Below are 5,733 nucleotides of genomic sequence, written 5' to 3'. Positions count from 1 at the left end.
TTTCACAATTCTTTTATATTATAAAGTCTGCAGATATGAGTGTGTGGACCAGCTTCACCATTTACTGACTGCATGGCCATCCCATGGCCAGATTCTTCCATTTCTCTGAGCCTCAGTTTCCTCACTTGTAAAATTGGGGATAATCGTGAAATAATATTGCTAAAACTCCTGATCTAATGTCTATTATTGAAAATAGTAGGTATTTGTACTTACCTGGCAGGGGAGATACCATGATCATGAAGATAGTTTTCCCAGGGCAAGGCTTATCGATTGCATTCTGGATGTGCTGACCCCTGCAGTTTCCCCAAATGTGGGACATGCAACTGCATAATTTGTGGTAGTGGGGACTACATTTGTACTAAAAAAATAGTTGGTATTTAATAAGTTACTTGACTCTAATCCTGGTGAGGATGAACAGGAAATGGATAGGTCATCCTGCAAGTAACATCAATAATTTTATTTAAGAGGGGCCAAAAGGGGCCGGGAACTCTTTTCTGAATTTCTGAAATTGCATGACATATGTAATTACCTGTTGTATATATTCTGTTTTGAATCCCAAATTTGTTACTCCCTAGCTGTGTGACGTTAGGCAAATGTCTATACCTTTTTGTGCTTCAGTTTTCTCTACTTTAAATGAGATAAATTACTGTTCTCACAACACTTTATTGTTAGGAGTAAATAAGTTAATACATGTGAAGCATCTCCCTGTATTTGTAGGTTTTTCAGGAAACCAAAATAATACAATATAAAACTAAGGTTTAGAGACAGTTACAGTAAAACAAAACAATATGTAATCATTAAAAATAGTTGTCCAAATTAGATACATTTTTCTTTGAATAATTATAATAAGGATATTCATTATGCAAAGTTCATAGCATGGTAACGTTACTAGAAATGCCTGACGTTTTTCAAGGAAAATGTGAGTCACAGGCTGTGGGCAACACCCTTCATCTCTTCCAGTTCAGGGCTGCTCTCTGGCTGTCAGGTTGTTCTTCAGACAAAGCATTTAGCAGTTTGATGGAGAGTATCTCCATTTTCTAGGTGCCTTTAATGAATTATGTGTTTCAAAGCCCTGTGCATGTTACATTATTGGTGACAGGATACTTGTAAAAAGTTAAGGTGATTGTTGGTAGCCGGCCTCCTTGGCGATGCCTCCTATTTTTTAATGCCTTCTTTTGTAGTGTGCAATTTAATCAATGTTTTAACTGTGAGTCAAAAGTACATATTTTATGAATTCTCCTTAAAGGTTTACGATTTTTTCTTTTACTACTAATATACAAAATGACCATTTTATGTCTCTAATGATTGTGTCTCAATAGCCCAATACAATTACTAATAGAGAACTACATGGTCTGAAATGAGCTCTAATATAATTATTTCTATCCCTGGGTTGTGGGTAATTCGATCTTCAGTGCTGATGTACTCAGTTAAACATGGTGGATTTACATACCCACAGTCCTAGGTAGGTATCTAAAGAGGCCAACTGGTATCATGAATAATAATCATTTCATTTTGCTATTTATCTGGTGAAAATCTGGATTTTGAAAGCCTTATATGATTTTTCTCAGGTGCTCAATATTAATGAAGGAGAAGAAATTCATATGAATTACTTAGGCTTATAGGTAATTGAAAGAGTCTGCCAAAAGTAGAAATGGAACTTCAAAGTTTGTATTTTAAATTTATTTTTTCAAATGAACTTATGAAAAAAACCCTATTTCTCAAAGCATTCTGATAAGCAACTAATGCTTGTTCTTTACTGTACTGAAATTTTGTACTATACTATATATTCTTGGGAAGATAAGTACAGTAATAAATACCATATGAATGATTGAAAAGAAGAACAGTGATACCCTTTGACCTTGTTTAAAGAGTTATTCTGTAGTTCCAGTTTACATGGCCTTCTTCTCATCTTTAAACTACTCTATCATTTCAAGAATTTAGATTATTAAACTAGCCCTGCAACTAAAAGAAAGCTTGGAACTAACTGCTATGATTATGTGTTTGTTTAGCACCAAGGTTGCTAATCCCCAAGGGCTGAAGCAAACACTGAATCACGAAGACTGTTAATTGAGTTTTTGCTACCAAACATCATCTATTCAGTAAATATAGCACAAAGTACTTAAAGATCCAACTGGCTTAGAATATTTTTCCACTCTCTGCTATGGTGCCTAAAGTGCCTATAATTAGAGATATTCTTCTAGGTTCAGACATTATCACAATTGCTACCTGGAAGCTTAAACTGTTACTGCACATCAGCCTAGGAACACATCCGATCTTGTCAAATATGTAGCTTACACGGTATGCTGAAAGAAAAAGATTTTAGTTAACTGGACTAGGAAAACCCCAGTTCATGGATGACTCTGGAAAGGGGAACTTTGGGTGGCATAAATAGTGTAGGGTTTATCTCTGGTATAAAAAGTTATTATGATTCTAGTTTGTTTACCATTGAGCCCAAGTATTCATTCTTTATGAAAAAAAATCAGTGGAAATATTACTTAGCCTAAAATGAAAAATTTGTAAATTTTTGGGCTTGATGAATGATTTACCAAATATTTATCACATTTTTTTGGCATTGACTATGTACAAGCTTATTTCGAGGGTTGGTGTAGGGGTGAAATAACTCAGAAATGAGTAAAATATGGCATCTGATCTTTAAAACACTTTCAGTTTCAAAGAAGAGACAGTTTTTGCACAAATAACAGTGGAGAGTAAATAAAATAAGGAGCTGAGGGTCTTGAAGAAGAAGGTTAAGGCCACTTTCCAAATTGGAACACTGGAAAACTAATTGTAATGTAGGCTTTCCAACAGTTTTCTAGAAAGTACTATGGAAATGTGGTAGAAGAGGCCACTTTTAAAATAAACAAAACAAACATAAAACACTTATTTTTATTATAAAATACACTATTTTTCTGAAAATAAAAGAAAAATACACTAAACTATAAATAACTGTAAATACATTAATAATTGTTCTTCCATGAAGATATATTTTTTCCCCTCAAAATTAGGATAGTTCTAAAAAACAGCTTTGTAATCTATATTTTAGCTTAACATATCATGAACTTCTTCCTATGATAAGAAATTAGTTTGTGTAATAATTGAATGCTTATCATTTAAAAATTTTATCCAATAAAAAATACTCACTGAGAATTCACTGTATTCTAGGCATAGTCATTGTCAAGGGATACAATGGTTTATTTCAAAGCTATGTGTTATTGATTATACCAAATCATGATAGAGTTTGATGCAAAATAACAAGTTGAATACAAGAAGACAAGGGAAAAATAGATTTTCTATTTCCTCTCTACTTAGTCATTGTTGCAAATGTTAGCTAAGTATTTGGATAACAGACATGTTCAGTGAACTACAAGACCAAGGTACTGAGACTTACTTAAGTTTGCTCTGTTTACAAAACAAAAATGATGTCTATTTATAACAGACATAGATGTGAATTTACAATAACAACAACAAGGACTTTAAAGGTAGAATAGGGAATTATACAGATATAGGTTCAAGTCCTGGTTGTATCGCCCAAAAGCTGTGTCACGTTGGGCAAGTCAATTACTGAGAATTGGCTGCAGACATTCCACTGATTACTGGCCTGGCCTAGACTTTCAAAGGGTAGGTAAAGAAAATTCTCCTTTGTGGTCTCCACAAGATTCTGATGATCTGAATCAGTAAAGCATAAGTTAAAAATGCTGGTGGAAATTACAGAGAACTATATCTTACTAAAGTGTAAGTTTCAACACAATAGTTACAATTTTTATGATCATTTGTCTGTCATCCATTCATCCACCTTTCCATTCAACTATCATCTACCTGTTCTCTATCTTTCGTGTATCTATCCATCATCCAGCATCCACCTAATTAGCTGTAAGATCTTTTTTCTACATAAATGGATGTAAATTTTAAATTCATTTCAGATAGAAAAAGGAAGAAATTCTTTTTTGATGAATATAAGAGGAAGTGTGTATTAAAATACGTGTGGGTAAATATGTATCCATATGTTTATGTGTGCACCTAGTTCCAGAAATTTTCCAGTTTTTTTCCTGTACAAATCTTGTTCCCTTTCTTGTAACTTTTCCTCTATCTAACCAAATACTAATGCACCAGAAAGCTCTTTGAGTGGGAGAGGGTATGCTCTCCAGTTGTGTAGGATTGGTCCATATGTATAAAAACTAAAGGGAAGTAGAGAGCTCTTCACTTAAAATTAGTGTTCAAAACAGAGAGTAATTAGGTTTAGAAGAAAACTCAGTTAAAGTTGTTATGTGACTACACTATTAGAATTAAGAGGTAACTGAGATTTCCCAAGTGATAACAGATAATTTGCCATTTAGCCTGTAATGAGGTTTGAAAAAAAGATGCTCAACAAGATATCAGCAGTAACTAGAAAGGCATTTCTTAGAAGGTCCACCCAGTGTGCATTTATTCCTTTATCCTTTTAAAAGAGACAAATTGTCTAATGCAATGTTCTCTCAGTAGTCATCATTAGTGCCCCCAAAAAGATTTCTGTTGACCCTAACCATCTCTCCTGACTATTTCCTCCCCCTCTGGCTTTTCCTGGCTTTCTGTTGAGCTATTCTGTCACAAGCCATCTGGGTCAGATGTGGTGGGATAGTGCAGAGAAATAGAAATCATAACCTTCACTGTTGTAGTAATTACATTTTTACTTGAAATATTCAGAGAAATAGGATGCAATCTTTAAATGCATATGCAAATCATGTGCAAATTATATGCTAATACATGTGTGGCCCGCCTAACTATTACATATAACTGAATGCAGCCCTTGGGAAAATCTTATTGGAGATCATTGGTCTAATGAAAATTGCTGCTACACGCTAATTATAGTGACATGTGTGCTGCTGTATTGCCCCTTAGTGGTGAGGGGGATGACAGAGGTTAGTTGAAGTTAGATGACTGACAGAATTATGTCTGTGATAGTAGAAGTAAAGTAGCAAAATATCTCTATTCTCTAAAAACAAATTTTTATTACTTTACACCTAAATTAAATTGAGTAACTGCCGACAATGTGTTCAGTGGGTATGGGTCTAGGAGACAAAGGACACAAATTACCATTTGCCTGAGTCAGTTTAATCTTTCTTTGCTATTGTGTTTTCACTAATTTTTCATTTGTTACCAGTTGGCTAACTCATTGGAAATATGCAAATTATAGAAATATACTTTGTACATTTAAAGAAGTAATGCCACATTCACCTTCCAAACATAAGCCCAGTGCTAAAAGAATTTAATAATTCCTTTGAAGCAGGCAAATCCAAGCTCCACTATGTTCAGGCTGTATGACTTTGGGCAAGGCTTTTCACATCTTTTGAATCTTCAGAACTGTCAAAATACGATAATAGTACACATATCCTTGGGTAGCTAAAGGATCACATGAAATACTATTTTGCAGAGCCTACAGTATGACATAAATGCTTATGAACTTATTATTATATTTGAAATGAGTTATTATTAAAAGTACTTAAAAAATCTAAAGATCTTCTCTAACTTAGACTAATTTTTAATTTATGATATTTACATTTCCTAATTAGAGAGATACTCAATATTTGAGAGATGGCCCATTCTTAAAGTTATGAACTAGGAGAAAAACAAAAAAAAAATTAGTCTCAGTTGTGATGTAGAATATTAAACAGAAGTATAGTGTGTGATTGTATTTAGGAGCTCTAATACCACCATTTGAGACTTACGACTATGAGATGAAAAGATTGAATTGTGGGG

At 33.7% G+C, this 5,733-nt stretch overlaps 1 non-coding gene across 1 annotated transcript; it reads left to right on the top strand.

Annotated features, from left to right (window-relative positions):
• Positions 1–205: 205 nt before the first annotated feature.
• LOC116153228 (U1 spliceosomal RNA) lies at positions 206–361 on the top strand. Its single transcript, XR_004137011.2, has one exon. It is a non-coding gene; the product is annotated as a U1 spliceosomal RNA (small nuclear RNA).
• Positions 362–5,733: the final 5,372 nt, after the last annotated feature.

This window comes from Camelus dromedarius, chromosome 4 (genome assembly GCF_036321535.1).
Source record: "Camelus dromedarius isolate mCamDro1 chromosome 4, mCamDro1.pat, whole genome shotgun sequence".
In the NCBI taxonomy this organism is placed as follows: Eukaryota; Metazoa; Chordata; class Mammalia; order Artiodactyla; family Camelidae; genus Camelus; species Camelus dromedarius.
Note: the sequence above shows the minus strand (reverse complement) of the source record. Positions and strands in the feature narration are given on the sequence as shown.